This window comes from Plectropomus leopardus, chromosome 19 (assembly GCF_026936395.1).
Source record: "Plectropomus leopardus strain MGB_pleo_1.0 chromosome 19, ASM2693639v1, whole genome shotgun sequence".
Classification (NCBI taxonomy): Eukaryota; Metazoa; Chordata; class Actinopteri; order Perciformes; family Serranidae; genus Plectropomus; species Plectropomus leopardus.
The window spans coordinates 25,389,154-25,408,745 of NC_142194.1; the positions used below are offsets into that span (position 1 = coordinate 25,389,154).

General features: G+C 38.3%; 1 long non-coding RNA gene across 1 annotated transcript in view; it reads right to left on the reverse strand.

The window, feature by feature from the left end:
- Nucleotides 1-19,592, reverse strand: part of LOC148186379 (uncharacterized) — a 97,152-nt gene that overhangs the window by 61,591 nt on the left and 15,969 nt on the right. Inside the window, exon 3 of the long non-coding RNA XR_015775053.1 lies at nt 1,857-1,964. This is a non-coding gene — a long non-coding RNA (uncharacterized LOC148186379). The remainder of the gene's footprint in view (nt 1-1,856; nt 1,965-19,592) is intronic.

Below are 19,592 nucleotides of genomic sequence, written 5' to 3' on the forward strand. Positions count from 1 at the left end.
TGTTTTAAGTAATGTTTTCAGTGGCAAGTTTTCTTTATGTTCCCAGAACATTCCTAAAGTTCAGGCAACATTCTCTAAAAACATAAAAAAAGGTATTCTTTTTCTATTATTGTTAATATATCACTTTACATTTTGATCTAAAAAAAAAAGGTCTGTAATCTCAGTCCATTTTATGAAAGTTGCTTTGAAAACGTTCTTCCTTTGTTCTCATGTAACATTGTGGAAACGTTTTATAAAAAAAAGCACATTCTGTGATCCGTCATCCCTCAACATCACCAAAACCTCCTCAGAATGTTGCAGTTATAACGTTATGTCTTAGTCAGCATTTAACCTTTCAGGAACATTATTGGAAATGATAAACATCCCTAAAATGTTCTCTGAAGATTAGATTAAAATGTTTTCCTTAAAATATTATTGCAACTTGTAGGTAACATCAATGTTGTGGGAACATTCTCTGCTGACTGGCTATCTGAACAAATATCTCCCCTTCTGTTCTGTTTTGACATAATGGCCAGAGGTGTTTTTGTAAAATCTTATAAAGTCACAGTTAAACTTATCTTTTACCTTTTAGATATTACGTGTCATCATTTCATCATTTTCTCCTTTTAGACATGTGTGAAATTCTGTTATGTTTAGCATATGAATTCTCCAGATGTGGTCAAAAGATGGCTCATGAAGTCACAATAACCTTTGACCATCGAATTCTTATCAGTTATCTGAAGTCAAAGTAGCCGTTTGTGTCAAATTTAAGGAGATTCCCTCACATCCTTGAGATATCGCATCCAAGAAGAATGAAACGGGTGGACAACCTGAAAATATAACGCCTCTGGCTTCAGCTATCGCTGGCGTGGAGGCATAAAATTCCATTCATGATGGACACATCCACAGTGTGAGAGCCAAGAAGCTGCTATATCAGAGTTTGGCCTAACATTAGCAGCTTGTGCTATTTACCAGATTTGACGATGAAACACTTGTCTTGTCTTGTCACTCCTCTTTCGGTACCTGGGTACTGAGATCGACCACCACCTGTCCTTCACACAACATGCAGACAGGGGTCTACAAAAAGTCCAGCAGCGCATGTTTCTCCAGAGGAGGCTAAAAAGTTTTAATGTCAGACATGACATTTTAACAGCCGCTCATTGAATCACACCTCACATTTAACATTGCACAAGTTTCTTACCTAAAAAAGCCAAAAAAACCCTCACCAGAATCATCAAATATGCAGCTAAGATCACCGGCACGGCTCAAACCCAGCTCTCAGATCTTTACAGTCAGGCAGTTAAAAAAAAAAAAAAAGCAGATTCCAGACATTTTACACCCCCTTCACCACTTGTCTCAGCTATTCTTTTAGGCCAAACATTTCAGAGCATCTCTGACCAAAACCAGAACTTACAAGAACTCTTTTATTCCCACCACAATATACTTTTTAAACAAGGCAAGTTTGTTTTTTTTATATTGCAGCTTAGCACGCGTTTTTATTGATCTATGGAATAGTGTGATTTTATGTGAGTCTCATGGGTGTTACTGCTTTCTTTTTTCATGTTGTTTGAGCACTAACCAAAAGGCAATTTCCTATCCCTATATGATGAACAATAAAGCTTTTTTGAATCTTGAACATTGTTTGATTCACCAGGTCTGTATGTTTTGGAGCAGAGTCGTGTATGATTCAGCTCCTGGTAAAAAACCTTGAAAAGGGTCTTAAGTGGGACACAGTTTAGTGAATTTATAAGCCTTCAGATCCCCTGGTATGTGTGAAATGAAAGGGGCGGAGGACTCTCAGTATTGTGTGCTGTTTCCATGTGTTTCTGTGTGTGACACATGTATATACATAGAGTGAACCACCCGAGATGACTCACCACTGAAGAAGTTCTCTGTCGAGCAGGCCGGACAGTCAGCTGCTGCGAGATGTATTCAGAAACCATCCATCAGTGTTCCTCTGCTCCTGCTCCTCATGATTTGAACGGCTGATGGAATGAGAAGAGATTAAGAGGACAGGTAAGCTGGGATAAGATGTGAGAGCTGCCTGCTTCTAACAGAGGTTGCTTTGGGGATAGAGCAGGTGAGGCTGTATGATTGCGGAGGCAGTAAATCATAAATGTAAAGACTTTACCAAAATGCTCTTTGTTTATCCAACTTGGGGGCTCCATCACCCCCCAACTCCATGTTTGATTTATGGCTCACATCAAAATAGATGCATGCAGCGTGGCTGGCTCCAGCCTCTGTCATATTTCTCTTCGAAAAAGAGACGAGCGAGGAGCCGGCGCTGCACTTTAAGCAGCCCTCTCCCACGGTTTAAATATTTCACTAGCCGGGAGAGTAAATGGCATTCTGATGCGCTACACGATATTCAGGGAAAGGTCAAGGTGGAATGGAAAGATTCACATCTGTGCCGTTTTTAGGACTCCTCAAGAGCAAGTGCTGCTGGGAAATCTGTCGGCCGGAGTAACATCAGCCTCAGATCATTGCTCCGCGGGTCGATACAGCTTTCATTCCACTACTCCAACTCCAAGCCTTTCAGCAGTATCGACCCAGCTGATGTCTTCTTAGACTTGTGGCCCGGAGGACGTACAAAAAAACCTGCTATTTAGCTTTTAACTCTGCAATATGATTTCTCATATTTAACACTGTTGTCACATTCAGTACATCATGGTGCTGTTAGTTGCTGACAACAGACTGTGCAGCTGCTTTTAAAGGAGTTTCAGTGTATCACATCTAAGCAGAGAGACATCCAGTCCTCTCCACCTCATCCTTTGTCGGCCTGACAATGACGTGCACTCCTTGCCTCTAAGTGCACGGGTTACAGCCACTGACATGCTATTTTACACTCCCCGCATTCTTCTGATTCCTGAAAGACGATTGTTTGACACACTCAAAGGATGACACATATTTCAAGGCCAACACTCACTTCTCCTCCCACGTGGTTTGGATTAGAACCTCTCAGCAACCACACAATGTTTGACTGCCGCTGAAAGCCACGCGGGACGTTATTACACCGCAGTGAGAGGATGACTAAAGTGCTGCTGAGTGGAGATGCGAGTGTGAAATGCAACAAGTGTAGCTGTGAGCTGGTTTAAAGGCTAATTACAGTTCATTATTTCATTTTCATGATAACAGTGTACAAAGTAATTAAAGTGATCTGTTAACCCTGAGAAACCTGGATCAACATCGCTTTTCTTGTGTTGCTTTTAGACACCTTTTACATGTATTTAAACCTTTAAACCAAAGCAAATTGGTGGAATTTCTGTTTTAAAAAACATAGTGGAAAAAATGGAAATGAGGAACTTGGTAAGAGATGTCCTGAAAATTGCAAAAAATTAGTACATTTAGAAAATTCTTAAAAAAAAAGAAAAACAAATAGGAAAACTGTCCAGAAAACTACATTTAAAATATTCACAATTCTATACTCAAAATTATTTTTATAGAATAATTGTAATTTCCAAGCAGTTATTTAGGAAATTTCCTTTAAAAAAACCTTTCCCCTTTTTTTAAATTGTGGTTGTTTGTTTTTTTTGAGGGGCGTTCCTTTGATTATTTGCTAATTTTTACGTAGATTTTCTTGTACTTATTTTTACAAATTTCTTGCAAATTTCCGGGTCATTTCTTCTCAAGTTGCTTACTGCCTTCTTCCCATGTTTGTGACAGAAATCAAGCCCAGTTTTCAAAACAGGCGGGTTTCCATTAACATTCAAATTAATATTTGTCCCAGGTGGCAATTTGAGTTGCAGCAAGTGTAAAAACATAATGAAAACACATAAAGCACAAACAATATGACACAGAAACATATGACTGTTGATATTATCTGTACTAGGGGTCAACTGTTATTGGTTTTTCAGGGCCAATATCTATCATTAGTAGTTAATGAAATCGATATTTGGAAAGGATATGCATTTACAATAAAAATAAAAATCTCTTTGTCAATATTTAGAGTTTTGAATATAACAAACTCCAAAACAAAACTTTGTTTAAATGCCTTAAGCAAATGTTTCGTCAAAACATCAACATCAACATCATATACAGCAAGTTCCCAAAAACTTCTCTTAGAAAGTCAATTAAAAATTTGAATAAAAAACAAATAAATAAAAATAAATTCCTGAGGTTTTACAGAGTAAAGTTCCTCATATGCTACACATTCTTTGCACCTTTTAATTAATGAATTTTATCAGCCATCATTAAAATTAAGTACCAACACAGATAATTGGCAAAAGGCCAGATATCAGCCCCAGTAAACGGCCATGCCAATATTCTGTCAAGCCCTAATCTGTACACAGGGTTATTCACACCGATGCTCCACAGACGCAGATTAATAAGTGTCACCATAACTCCATAGAGCCTATAATAATTCACTGAGTGTTAAATATGACAAACATCTCCTAATAGCATACACCATTTCCAATGCAGCTTACATCAACATCAACAGGTCATGACAGTCACAATAATCATGACTGTCACTTACATCGTCATTGTCATCAATACTACAAGTACAGTATGTACTCTAAGGCAGAAGGCTCTACAAGAGGTCTTATTGCATCACGTAACTCTTCAAAAGTTGAGCAGATCATCTGAAAGTTTTGTAACCACAACTGCTCTGTGAAATCGTGGACTATCACCTCCCAGAAATCCCTCGTTAGTAGCTGCTCCCATGTATAAGGGGCTTGCCTTTCCATTATCGCTCACATAGCACACCTTCGTATCCTTCGATTAGAAATAACAAATCAGAAAAAAATCTCAAATATTGAAGTGTTTTATTTATTGTCAGACTTTCTCTTAGACTCTTTTTGATATGGTTCCTTTTCTGGGTTGCTTTGCAGTGTCAGGAATTGGTGCCAATGTTGGGACAGCAACTGTCTCTGCAGGATTCTCCACCACTGAATTAGGTTTTCACCGAAGGCCTGTACATCTGCATTAGTTTTTTTCTGAAACAACCTGTAATTGGCCAAAAACTCCTGTTGACAAATGCTGAAAGGTTATTATAGGATTTTTTTTCCCCAAAAATAAAACTGCCTACCCCATCTTTAAGTTTCCACGACCTTGAAAATAAAGAGCCCCTCTTTTTAGTAAAACACACTTAATTTCTGGAAAATCATATCAAAAGCACAATCCTCTTGCATCTTTTATCTTTGGTCATGTATGTATGAATGTTGCTCGAGGCCAAATTCATAAAATCTGCGATGTGGGTCGATTTCGTCATGCCTGTCGAGTATGGAGTAAGTGTTTACTAGTTTCCAAACACTGCTAACACCCATTTCAGTTGTTTACTTCTGCAAAAAGACCAGTTCTGTGCTCCGAACACATGCATGCAATCCATCCGCAACAAGCGAGAGTGATACTCTGAAATTGCATAACCACTTTAACTCAACTTTCATGCGGCAGCAGAATTTCAAAATAGCTCGCATTAGACATGCAGCCGAGCTGTGAGCGGAGCAGCACTGTAAAATTCACTTTTTCAAAGCCCGCGAGTGTGTGTCTGTGTCAGCACGCATGTGTGTGTGTGTTAGAGCCAAACAGTTTCTCGGCATTAAGATTCTCATTACAGGATCAGCTCTTTCATCCTCGGGTTCAAAGCGCCGCCCTAGCCAACGGCAGTGGGCGAGCAGATACATACTACCATTTGATGGAGGGAGAGGAGGGGGAGGAGAGCAGGAGATCAGAGGGGAACGGAGGGACACAGCACAGTGGAAGGAGAGATGGGGGAGGAATAAGAGGTGAGGAGAAAGAGGGAAACCCTGTGGAGGTACAAGAGGGAGTGAAAGAGGAAGTTGAACAGGGGGCAGTATGCTGGGTGAGGGCTCGTTGCTGGATTATGTAACCACAGTGGCAGAGATGAGCCTGTGTTCATGCTTACGCTCATTGCTAAGTCACCAGTAAAGAACAGAGTACCAGACACCGACTCAGAGGCATGTGGAATACAACACAGTATGACTCTACTAACCCTTCAAAACCTGAGCAAATCGGCTTGATTTCATTCAAAAACACACAAAAAGGGCAATTAGCGACAAAAGAAAAGATGACCCAAAAATGTGCAAAATATAACAAAAAGTACATGATAATAAATTAAATATATATATAATTAAATTAGCAATAGATAGATAGATAGATACAATTAAATTTAAAAAATAAAAATTAAAAATTAAAAGACCTTTTGCCTTTATTCAGATAGGACAGCAAGTGTGAAAGGGGGAGAGAGAGGGGATGACATGCAGCAAAGGGCCGGGGTCAGACTCGAACCTGCAGCCGCTGTGCATGGGGCGCCTGCTCTACCAGTTGAGCTACTGAGCTAGCATGAAAGTTAAAAAAGGGTTTAAAAATCATAGTAATTTTGTTTTGAAAAATTAAATATATCATTAGCTTATATCTTATATCATTATATATCATATATCATTATCATTATCATAGCTTTTCTTTTTTCCAAAGACATTTTTCCCTGGCTTTAGAAATGATGTGGAACATTTCCTACAAAGTTTCTCAATGCCTGTTTTACCATCTTTCTGAAAGAAATTGTACCAATTTGCTCAAGGTTCAAAGATTTAAATACTACTGAGCAACAAAAGGAGAAATGACGCAGAAATTACCAAGAAATTAGCAAAGAGTACAAGAAATTACCTAAAAATTAGTAATAAAAACGAATCAACAAGGAGAGTGCTTAAACTGTCTGACAATTCTGTAACATTATTTTAAATATGCAAATATCATAATTAGTTTTTCCTTTTTCCCTAGCTCTTTAAAAATAATTATATAAATCTACATATTTCTAGCAGTTCGTGGAACATTTCTCACCACGTTCCTGCTTCGCCTCCCGTGTTTTTAAAGAAATTGCACCAGTTTGCTCAGTAGGTTTTAATACTTGTGAAAGACATCTGAAAGCAGCACAAGCAATGTCCCTCCTGGTTTCAAATGGTTAAACTTGGGAGTGAAACAGCATTTGCACCTGCTGTGTGCACTCAGGCAGCTCAGCCTCTTCCTCACTTGTGGGCTTTTCATCAGCAACTTGGTGAGATCACGTTGCATATCAAGTGTTTTCATCAGATTGGTGTTATTTCCTTTCTTCCTCCTGTGTGCTGGCCTTTTCACAGGGCCAGAGATATTTTCTCTTTCTAATAGCCTACAGTTCCTGCTATAGCAGATCAATAAAGTTACATTCTGCTGGCACGGCTATCAGTGAGAAAACAAGCATCTCTGCGCACAGATGCTGATATCTGCCTGACCATGTAATGGAGTGGATGGGATTTCAGCTTTACATCAACCTGAGACGTGGCTGCTGATTGGTACTCATACTGGGATGTGTGTGTGTATCCTCCTCATTGTCCTCATTGTTAGGTTCCTTTGTAAACACAGAGCTGCAGCACGAGGGTGGGGTCAGTGTCAGGAGGTGTCACCTTCCATCTTTCCATATGCTGACCTTCTGAGTTGACGGGCTCGGCTTGGCTCAGCTCTACATTCGTGTGTGTGTGTGTTTGTATGCGCGCATGTGTGTGTGTGTGTGTGTGTGTGTGTGTGTGTGTGTGTGTGTGTGTGTGTGTGTGTGCGTGTGTGTGTGTGCGTGCGTGTGCGTGTGTTGTTCTCACTTTGTGAATCAATGAATCACTTGCAGTGACTGTCGCTAAGATGCCTTTGAGGTACAGAGAGCACCAAGAGAAGGTCAATTCTCTCATGATTCTGTCAACTATGGGTTTTCAATCAAGTCCCAAGGCCCATCTACATCTAGCATTCAAACTCCCGTTCTCACAGAGAGGTAAAAACCAAAGTGTTGATGTCAACATTAAAACTTCCCTCACTATATGACTAAAAGACAACTTCCTTCAGGGGTATTGTGAAAAGCAGAGCTGATTCATAATGAATCATCCTGTTGAATCGGATTTGGCTGTTCAATATATCCTGCTTGGCTGACTCCAAAAGTGATTTAATCACCTTACGTTAAAATGACCAACTTAACAGCAACAATGAGCATGTTAACAGCCTGATACAACAAATAAGGTTTGGTCTCCATAGCAATATCAAAATTCATGACAACCGTACAGGGAGTGAATTTTTATATAACTTACCTATGTATATACTATTAAGGCTTAAGGTCATGCGTGATTAGGGTCAGGCTGCTTTGAGTCAGGCTGTCTGCAACCAAATATATGGTCACTTCTGGCTCTGAAAGCCAAGATGGTGATGGGCAAAATGCCAAACTCGAGGCTCCAAACCAATGTTTGACATCAATGTGGCTACGCCTACTGTTTTTACAAACTTTATGTTTTTTGTTAGTTTTCGCCTATTACATGCATTCACTTTGTCTTAAAAATAAGGAAAAAGGAAACATAGATTTTGGCACCTTTAGGTTTAGGCAAAAAAAAAAAAATCCTTGATTTTTTTCCTAAACCGAACCATGGTTTGGGTTAAAACAATATTAACTTTTGCTTTTAACAGGACACAAACAGTGGTCTCCTTAATGAAAGTCCTGTGTTTGTTTGACCCATAAACCACCCCAACCTCTTGCCTTTGTGGACTTTCTTGTACTTTATACTGTGTTCTTTATAATGTGTTGGGAGAATTAGAAATGAAAACAGGCTGACTGTACAGGGAACAAGGTGTCACTGAATGTCTTGATGACTAAAAGTTATGTGGCTTTCAAAGTTACTAAGTCTCAATCAAGATAAAAACCTGAAATTTGGAGTATTTCATAGTGCTCTCTGTCAAAAAACCAGATGAAGGAGCATCTTTTAAAAGAATGCTGTTTATCTCTCCAGTAGAGTTTAGAGACTTGGAGAATCTGCCTAAGGAAGACTCAAGCTGTTGCGGTTTGCGGTCATTATTTTATCTACTTTCTTTTTTAATGTATCAGCTACATGCATATTGATTAGTTTATACCTGGACAAGTGTTTGAAACACCAACTACTACTGCTATGTTGTATCTTTTTTGAATTTTCTCAGAATGAATAGATTAGTTTATATGTGTAAAAATGTCAAAGATGAAAAGAAATCCTACGGGCCCTGTAGAAGGGTGTGGGTGCCTTTTCATTTCTTCATACCAGGAGCGTTTCTTTATTTTTACAGGTTGTGCTTTCTGTCTGGACCTGATCAGCCTGCTGAGTGTCTGTGGAGGAAGTGTTTGATTATTATGTTTGCTCAAATTGTTCCGGGAATCACCTCACCTGCATGAGGTTTACATAAAGTAAAAGGCTTGAGAATGTGTTACAGATAATTCTTTTGCGTTATTAATGTTCCAGCCTAACCGGACTGTAGGCGTACATACTGTACGTGCTTACAAACGTGAGAATTTATAACGCGCAGCACACACCATTCATGATGATTAACTATTGTATTTACTTCTGTGGGTGCGTGTGTTTTTATCTGCTGGTCTCAGCAAAGTGATTGTGTTAGATATTGATGCAATGCTCTTCACGCCTTTATGGAGTGTAAAATTAACGAGCTGTCGGCTATGTGGATGAGATTAAATGTTGTGTGTGTGTACGTGTGTGTGTGCATGATTCATTGGCGGTGGGCGTTTGGAGAGCTGCTTCTCTGCATGTTAAACTGACGCCATGGGCTGTAAGGGTCAGCGTGCACCGAGCTCACGAGAAGTACACCAGGGACGAGAGGAGAAGCTGGACTAATGTCCCCCTGGCCAACAATAACGCTCTAACTGCACTTGAAACAAGACCCAACCCAATAAAACACTAAATAAATGCTTTATGAGACTATGTTGTCCTTGTAAACATATAGTGATGCCATTTTAAGTGAGTTTTTTTTCACCAATAAACTTCTGCACTTAGTTAGGGTTAGGCAAAGATATTGGCTTGGGTTGAAATGATCACCTAAAACATATGAATGTGAAATCCCAACAGTCTTACCCCCAGCTCTTCAAATACTGAGGCTTGTTCAGTGGCTCTGTGTGTGAAATTATGACGCTCTCGTAACTCATCTAGCGTCGGATTAAGATGCTCAGGGACGGGGTTTCTGCTCATTAAATGCATACTGTCTTTTCAAAATAAACTTCTTTTTTTCAGAGGAAATGCATTTTCTACTCGTAACACACATTCCCACAGTCTCTTCTCAAAATAAACTCACTTACTTTTTTAGGTTTAAGCAACAAAAGTATTAGGTAAAGTTTAAAAAAAAAACCCTGAGCAAACTGGTTTGATTTCTTTTAAAAATGTGGGAAAAAACCAATGAGCAACTTCTGAAAAAATGACCAAAAATTAGCAGGGAAAAAAATAATAAAATAAAACAAGGGAAATAAGTGCTTATATTTTAGAAAATATATAATAATGATTATTATAGAAATAATTTTTGCACATTTTTCTCTAGATTAAAAAAAACTTTCCAAATCTACTAATTCCCTGAAATTTGTGGAAAACTTAAAATAAGTAGTAAAATATGTTACTAACATGTCACATATGTCACAAGACATACATCACAGACATTGTCTGGTTAAACAACTAAGAAGTGACTTTTGGTTTCACATGGGACAAGAACAGCAGTCTCCTGGGTAAAAGTCCAGTGATTTTTTTAACCATCCTCCCCCATCCCCACTCCATGCAGACTTTCTCATCCTTTATATGTCAATGTGCTTGGGATGTCTAATAATGATGCATCCTGGTCTGTCTCATACAGATGCTAAATGGTTTTAATCCAGATAGTGGTGGGGTCCACCACTGCTTTGCTGTATTAAAATTGCCTTTACACAAACTCCTTCTGCTCCTTCACATTAAAAAAATTTAAGACAACCAAGACTAAAATGTTACGAATTATGACCTTTAATAAAACTCAAAATGATCTTACTGTTACGTGCTTATATTTTAGTGTTTTATGAATTGTTTATTCACTGTTTATAAATGCTAAATAGGTAGGATTAAAATAAAGTGTTGTGCTACACAACTGACACGAGTACCATTTTTGATGTATACCTTTCATTAGTGTTGATAAATACTTCAGGGAGAATCCCTTTACTCAAAGCTGTCACTGTATTGAATTATTGTCCGGGGTAATCTTTCTAAAGAGCACGTTCATTTATCAGAATGTTGCAGTCACGGTGCAGCTCTATTAGCTTCTTGCTGTAAAAGAATTAAAACCACACCAATCTTTGCAAATATGAAAATTGCTACCCCTCTAATTAGTGGCCTTAAAGGCAAACAGCATTGGAAAAAAGAAAAGAAAAAAAAAAAACGCTCTATTCTGTGAAGCTCAAGCTGGCTGCTGCTGTTGTTTAATGCAGGAGGTATTTTGGGGTGTGGGATGAATAAAACATCAGAGCACCTTGTTTATTTCCATCCTTCAACCGTAACTCGTTCTTTACATAATTGAATTCTAGTCCGTTCGAGGCAGTGCATCTAATTGAACCTCTACCCGTTAGCCAGGGAATGATTTGTTTCCATGCTGACTCCAAACTCTGATCCTCCGAGGGCTGCTTCTCACCGATGAAAGCTCTTCTAGATCGCAAAAAAAAAGGGGTGGGATCGGTGTTTCAATCCCGTTTGTGCAAAGAGGGCGATCTGTTTGCATCACCTTCCCCTCTTTGCTTGAGGATTTTAGGATCCTCCTGCTTGTGTCTGTCTCTGTCCTTGTGTATTTCAGAGTGTGAGAAGCTGCCCTCCTACCTGGCAGCCATTCAACCCGCATGATTTACACGCTAAACTGGACCGCCCATCTTCCCTCCTTCAGGTCAAAGTCTCCCCCTCTTCCTCCCCTTCTTTTTCCACACAATGTTATTTTGTTAATGTGTGATTTGTTGCCTAATCTGTCATGTTGCACATTACAGTAGAGAGTGCTACCCCTGACAGGCTTGGATTGTGAGAGACGTTGAGCCCATTGTGCTCCGAGGTTCTTTATGCGCAGCCATGCCCTCTCCATATGGACGCCATTATGGCTTGCAATTAATGATTGCATTCAGCTCCACTTCCGCTTTCTCACACTAAGCAGCGGCACATTAGCATTCAGGCCCGACACGGAGCCAGTGGAGCAGAGGGGTTACAGGTAGTGAGCATGGTCAAATGTAGGAAAAGGAAGTGATCTAAATATAAGAGATGTGAACAAACCATTGTGCTGTTAGGCTGAAAGGGGTTACGTAGTACTCTGCCTCTGTGGTTATTATTAGCTCAATTAGCAGCATGAGGTAACAAGGTCTGAATAGGTCCTGTTAGGCCAGTTCAGCAGCCTGACCTTAAGTGGATATATGACTCACTTAATGGACACAATGCACTGTGTGAAGACACAGAATACTGAGCTCTGCTTCATAATTGCCTGCAGCCAAAAAGCCTTTTGAGTATCGATCAATAGACTTCTTCATTGTGTTTTACTTCTGTGCTTTAGCTTTGTATTTATGGGTATAGTATTTGTTGAAGATACACAGAGCGACACTACTTTTCTTGTGCTGTTTTCAGACATCTTTCACAAGAATTTAAACCTTTTAACTCCGAGCAAATCTGTGTGATTTCTTTTAAAAACATGGGGAAAAAAGTCAATGAGCAACTTGGTAAGAAATGTTATACATTCTCTAGATTTAGAGAATTTAGAGAAAAATGTCTAAGAAAAAAGAAAAAAGCTAGGGAAATTGCATTTACAGTTATCAGTTACATATTTTGAAAGAAATCAAGTCAATTCACAAAGGTTTCAAAGGGTAAATAGTTTAGATAGAAGTCGTAACATAGCAACAGTTGCAATACAAGTACTGAAAGAGGTTGAAATAGCCGTAATGTGAAGTGCTGAAAAGAAGTTGAGATGGAAGTCGTAGTACAAACACTATAAGTAAAGAGTAAGACACAGTTGAATTATCAATTGAAAATCAAAGGTCATTATACTGCGGGAACATATTTTTTGTGCAAATACTTTGCATGCCAATATATCTTTTTAACTGTTGTTTTGTCATGTACTTGTCATGTACCTAATAGTGACCTTTTTTCAGAACAAGGTCATTTTTTCTGGGCTCTTGCACCATGATTAAAGCATCAACCAATCACATTTTGCCTATACTTATGAGGTTTATTAAGCAACAGCAATATTGTTCCTGTATTGGGTCCTTAGTCCGAACCAGTACTCGAAATTTTACTACTCCTTTCAACTTTGACAAAGGCAATGCATACCAGATCCACTCCTTTGGTTCTTACCCTTCCCAATAAAAGCCCAAGATACAAGCTATATACTGCATAAGGTTTACCAGAGGGAACCAAAATTGACTCAAAGCATTTCCCTAAAAGGAAACTCAATAAAAAAGGATTACAGTAGCTTAGCCTATACAGCCACTAACCTCTGAATTACTACCAGATGCTGCTTCAGGTCAATCGGATCCCAGATAATGAAAATTTGCATCTCTGCCGGTTTGCATTGTTTTGATGCAAAATATTTGCAGGCTAGTATTTTGCATTTTCCTGTCATTTATTTGTCATGCCTCCGGTGTTTAAAGACATTGAGAAATGGAAGCACTTGAACTTTCAGTTGAGAGTAAAAAATGTGAGCAGTGGAAACGTAAGCTGGATTGTAACCCCTAAAAGAGGTCAAATTATCCTTTGAAGAGTAAGTAATGAAAGCAGTTGAAGAGTAAAAGATGAATACAGTTCAAATGTCACATGGCATGCAAGCAGTAGTTGACCTTTTAGCTGAACTGGAAGTGATGAGTTGCAGTAAGCAGTTTAAATTTTATTTCAAGTCCAAGATCTGAAAGTAGTTAGTTAACATTGATATGTAATGGATGAGAACAGCTGAAGTGTCATTAGGTCTATATGTACGTGTAAACACTTGTAAGTCAATAAGGCACTTGAATCTTGAAAAGGTCAGGAGCTGAAGAAGGAAAGTTGAACTGATGAAAAGCTATGAAATGTATAAAAAAGCTGAACTAATACAATTAAGTACAATGTTGACTTGTTTAAAGCTTGAAAGACATTTCTATAGCCTCATTACCACTGCACAAAAAAACCTGCCAACATCTGGCTTTTTAATGCAATGAGAATGCTTACGATCGGCATTCACAACAGGGTCAAATGACTCTGCAGTTGTCATTGAAAGTACAACGAGGTTGAAGAGAAGGTGAAAAGGTTTAAAGATGTCTAAGTCTGAACAGTACACCCATTGAATTGCCTGAGAGAACTGCAGAAGAAATGAATATTTTAAAAAGCTTGAAAGTTATCAAAAATCTGAGTGAATACACAGAAGTCCTAGATGAGCTAAATATTTTAAAGTTGAAATGGCGTGTCCATGTGAAAGTATGTAGAAGTAGCTGAGGACAAAAAGTGAAGATGGATACCCTAACTAGAACATGAGTTACCCCTGCTGCAGTGAAATGTACCATACTGTGAGTAAGGCGGACTGTAGAGATCGGCTGTGTAGCTGACCTGAGCTCCTCCAGTCAGCTGGACCCTAATACACTGACCAGGCCCTGTCGCTCCCAATTAGCCCCACTCAGCCTCTCGCGGCTCCTAATTCAATCCCTCTGCTGAGCTCAGCCTGGAGTAAACTGCTCACACACTTCACTACTTACTGCTAACACACTACCAGGAGGTGTGTACACTCTGATAACATTTTTTGTTAATTGCCACTACTGCTCACGTCATTCTCAAAGTAACAAAGCAAATACTTAGAAACTCCTTTGCTTACTTGCTCCTCCACATCTTTACTCTTTGTCTTCAAGGTACGATATGTATGACTGGAATTTACGTGTTGCTAAACCAAGCACAAAATAATTAAGTTGAAAACTAAAAGTCTGACAGAGGTTTAAACTAATAGTCATTAAGACTTTTGAACTGATGCTATGTAGTTGGATTTAATGTCACCACATTCCAGTCTTATGTAATTTACCTTATGTAATGTAGAGGACAATTAACATATTTGTGATTTTTGTCATTGGCCAGTCACTCCTTTCAATAGTGAATGTTTCTAGAAAAAGCTTTTGTTTTGTTCACTGCACTAGAGAGGCCTCCTTACCTGTTTTGAGACGTAAAGCAATCTCTGTAGTTTCTAAACCATTAAATTTGCAGTCTAATTCAACCTAATGGCACATCAAGTATATGCTTGTTTGAACAATAATTTTGCCCCTTGTATGATATTTGATCAGTAATTCTGTATGATAATGTTATGAAAAAATGACCATAGCTGGAAAAAAGTTAGTATTTTTTTTTCCATAGTGGCTAAAAGCTATAGAGCTGATTGGGCTGGTTCCCAATGTTCCCTAATGAGTCATGAGTCATCTGTCATAAATGATCCAATCACATCTCTGCTAAGGTCTCATGCCAAAGCCTCTGGCGCCGCTCACAGCCTTTTATAAACTCTCTGTGAGTGTGTTTCAAAGCTTTTGTTTGGTTAGAGTATCAAAACCTTTCATCTGGTAAAGTTATCCTTTAATTTTTCTTTGCTTTATGGTACCAAAATGGTATACCTGTAGCCTGTTACACATAAGGATGGTTAGTGTGTGTGTGTCTGTGTATTTCTGAGTTATGACACTGAATAATGGCCACGACATTATGATGTCAGGTTGAAGATGACCTTTGATCTTTTGGGTATAAAACATAATCACTTCACCCATTTAAATTATTAGACATTTGTGGGGAAATTTTGGCATAATTACTGGACAAATTCTTGAGTTTTGGCCAAAAAAATGTTTTGCGAAGTCACAATGACCTTGACCTTTGACCAAAATCAAATGCTTCATCACTGACTCAAAGTGGACATTCGTGCCAAATTTGAAGAAATTCTTTCCAAGTGTTTAAGTAGAATTTTGGCATAATTAGCATATTAATTCATTAGACCTTTGAGCACTAAATTCTAATCAGTTCATTCTTGACTGAATGCTTGTGCCAAATTTGAATAAATTCCCTCAAGGTGTTCACATTCTTGCGTTCACAAGAATGAGACAGACAAGGTCACAGTGACTTTGATCTTTGACCTATGACCACTACAATCTAATCAGTTCATCACTGTGTCCAAGTAGATGTTTGTGTCATTTTTTTCCTGACTTACCCTGAAAAAATGTCAGAACTTAATCATTATATCCTGTAAAAAATATGAGCATATGAATTCTTGAGCTATGGCCAAAAACATGTTTTATGTGGCCGTGACCTTGACCTTTGGTCACCCAAATCAAATCAGTTCATCCTTGAGAGCACTCAAATGTTTGTGCAAAATTTGAAAAAGTGGACGTTTGTGCTGAATTTGAAGAAATTCCCTCAAGGCATACGTGAGATGTCTGATTAACAAGAGTGAACCAGATGCACGGACGGATGGACAACCTGAAAACATTTTGCCTCCAGACTTCCTGCTGTGAGTCATTCTGAATAAGAGGATCACCTAATGCATAAACAGTGAATGTAACGTGCTGTATGCTAGGCTTGTTGTCAAGGAGACTACTCGGCAGTGAAAGGTCCTCTACTTGCAGCAATAACCAATGTGTCCATCAGCAGTCATGTATCTTGTAAAAGTGACCTTAAACAAAAACACTGACTCTCTATCTGCTCACTTATCTGCTCTCAGGAATATTGCCTTCTTAAAGCCCAAGATGTAAAATTTGCGTGGTTCATTTTCCTTGACCACTTCCACAAGCTCATATTTCAATTTCTCTCCCAGCTTATCCAGCCTGCTGAGGTCAAATACGGCTGCGATAACGGATAATGTGGGCCAGAAAAACAAAACGAAAGCCGATCTCTTGTTTTGGAGGGAAGGAGGATGTGACGGAGGTAAAGGTTACAGTCCGAGTGGAATGAATGAGGGCGTCCTCGTCACCAGCGGGACGTATGGGATCATGCATGTGTGTGCTCTTGTTGTGCGGTGACTGACAGCCGGTTTCAAGTGAACGGAGGGGGAAACCAGAGACGGGGAGGTCAACAGACACTGGGCTCACTGGCTCAGGTTGATTGGGTCAGTGTTTCCACTCACACCTCACCATCCCTCGACAGACTGAAAAAAAAAACACTCATCCTAAAAAGTCTACAGGGTGGCAGAGAAGTGAACAAATCTGCCGCTCAGCTTGTAACAATTGCTTCAGCTTACGTCTTCATTTCGCACAAGTGAAATAAATGACATAATAGCTGTTTTGTGTGGTGCAGTGGCAGCCTATAGGCTCCATAGATGGTTTGTTTACCTCTTTGCGCCGTTATCCCATGATGCTCGGCTTACTGAAAGAATTCACATAGAAACTGATACCTACACGGCTGTGATGATTACGAGGGATCTTTACAGGGATGCATTCACAAGGATTATGCAGATTTGTTCCTGCTCAGCAGCTGAGGATGAGGATACAGGATCCTTGGTAGGAAGTTACTTTAGCTGGGACACGAAGCCCAGGGCAGCAGCGGTAAACAAACTGAGACGTGACAGTTAGACACACAGAGAGACACCCACAGGTCATATCTGACACACTTACTGCTTTGTTGTTTTTTTTCCCTTTTCTTCTTTACTGTTTTTATTTACCTTTCCAGAGCATAACCCTAATGTTCTGTGGGCCCTCAAAAACATGTGAAGGAGGCAATGAGCAACGAAAGAAGAAATGACCCAAAAATTAGTGAAAATTAGAATGAAGAAAAATTAGTACAAAGTATATGAACAATACCTAGAAAAAAAGTGAATATATAAATAAACTACAAATAACAAGATTAAAGAAAGAAAAAAAACAACAACACAGAAATGACCTGGAAGAAAATATAATAGTTTTTAACATAATTTCAAACATGTCATTATGATAATTACAAAACCAATTTGTTTCTTCATTTGAGAGCAGGACAAGAAAAGTGATGTCACTTTAGGTTTTGAGGGGTTAACACTTAAAAACTTGAGCAAACTGGTTCGATTTCTTTAAAAAAAAAACAAAAACATGGGGACAAGGCAGCGAGCAATGAGAGAAAAATAGATCCAAAAATAGCAAGACACTAGTAAAAACTAGAAGAAAGTGACCTAGAGCACTTGGTAAACTTGAGCACATTGGCCCCTTCTCTACTTCCAATCCCCCTACTTTTACCCCTCTTGTTCTAAACAGGTCTATCTCCAAAAGTCACCTTTGTTTTGATCTCAACTAAACACCTGTAAATTTCAGTGACTCTATCTTGCACAACTGCCATGTAATTGCGCTGACAAAATCTGTCCACACAAAGACAAACATAAACTTTAAACGCCTGGCAAAACATTCAAGGCAGCTTGTGTGGTAGTTCCTGTTCGATTGGTGTCACCAGGACCAAAATTGGCCATGATGACACACACACGCACACACGCACGCACGCGCGCACACACACACACACAAACACACACACAGACTCACAAGGTGATAACAACACCAGCCCTGCAACATTTCTGCCGCTGTTAAAAAAAATTGGTATTTTGGTTTAGGGCAGTGATGCTCTACTTGTGATTGGTATTTAAAGTATTTTGTACACAGCCTCACCCCTGTGTATACATATACACAAACATGCACATATAGTGTTTGTATGAGTGATGGGAATGACCATACACGCGCATGTGTGGGTCGATGGGAAACTTGTTTGAATTCACTTTGACTGGCGCAGACATTTATGTTGCCAAAGCAAATTAAAGAAAACTGTGGACAAATAAAAAGAAAACAACTGTCAGCATAGTAGTGACTGGTTATTTTACAAAAGAAAAGGGTTTTATATTTGTATTCATGCAACAGTCATAGAAAATACAACACCAATTATTTCCTTTTTTTAGTCAATAAAAATGCCTATGCTCAGGTAATTATATTTGTCACCATCCATAAATGTGCAGCCATTTTTTGGAAAAAAAGAAATATGAAGGACTAACATTACTTAATAATCAATGAAGAAATAAGCAATCTGAAAAAAATCTGAGATAAAAAATATAAATAAATAAATGTTAAATTAATCGGCCTGATTAACGAAGAAATAAAAGCTGAAATGAATACATTGATAAGAAGTAACAATGTATTGGACATTACAAAAATTAAGACCTTTATTTATTTCTTCATTTCTTCTTTTATTTTATTTCTGTATTTCTCCATCTTTGGTACTAACCTCACTATAAAGCTCCACTACTTTTACTTTATTTATTCCTGTATTTAGAGCTAAATAAAATTAAGCTGACAGCTACCTGCTTTTGGTGATGGCTTGCTGCACGATCCAACCTATCTAATCAACATACAAAAATTTAATAAATAAGGAAATAAATATAAATAATGTATTTTAGAATACATATATAATTTATTATAAGAAAACAGATTTGTGGAAATGAAGAAACAAAAAAGTGATCTATTTAAATTATTTATAAAATACATTTATATTTTTATTTACTATGTATTTAATTATTTATGTATCAATTCAAATGTTTATAATTTTGTTACTTGTTCACTTTGTAATTATTGTTGTTATTATTATTATTATGATAATTTAGTTTTTGATTTCTGACATGATTAAAGAAATTATATTTGTAATAATGTAATAATTTCTTTCATTTATCAATTATTATTATTATTTATATACGTATGTGGTCTGTGGGATCAAAACCATAAATAAGTACATACATATGTCTTACTCATGACATAAACATTTGCATGGTAAAAGCATGAGTGGCGGTTAAGACCTCATTTATTCTTAGTCACTGTAAAAGAGCTCACAGGCAAACAGGCGGATTGCAACCAGGAGCATAAGCAAATACACATATGC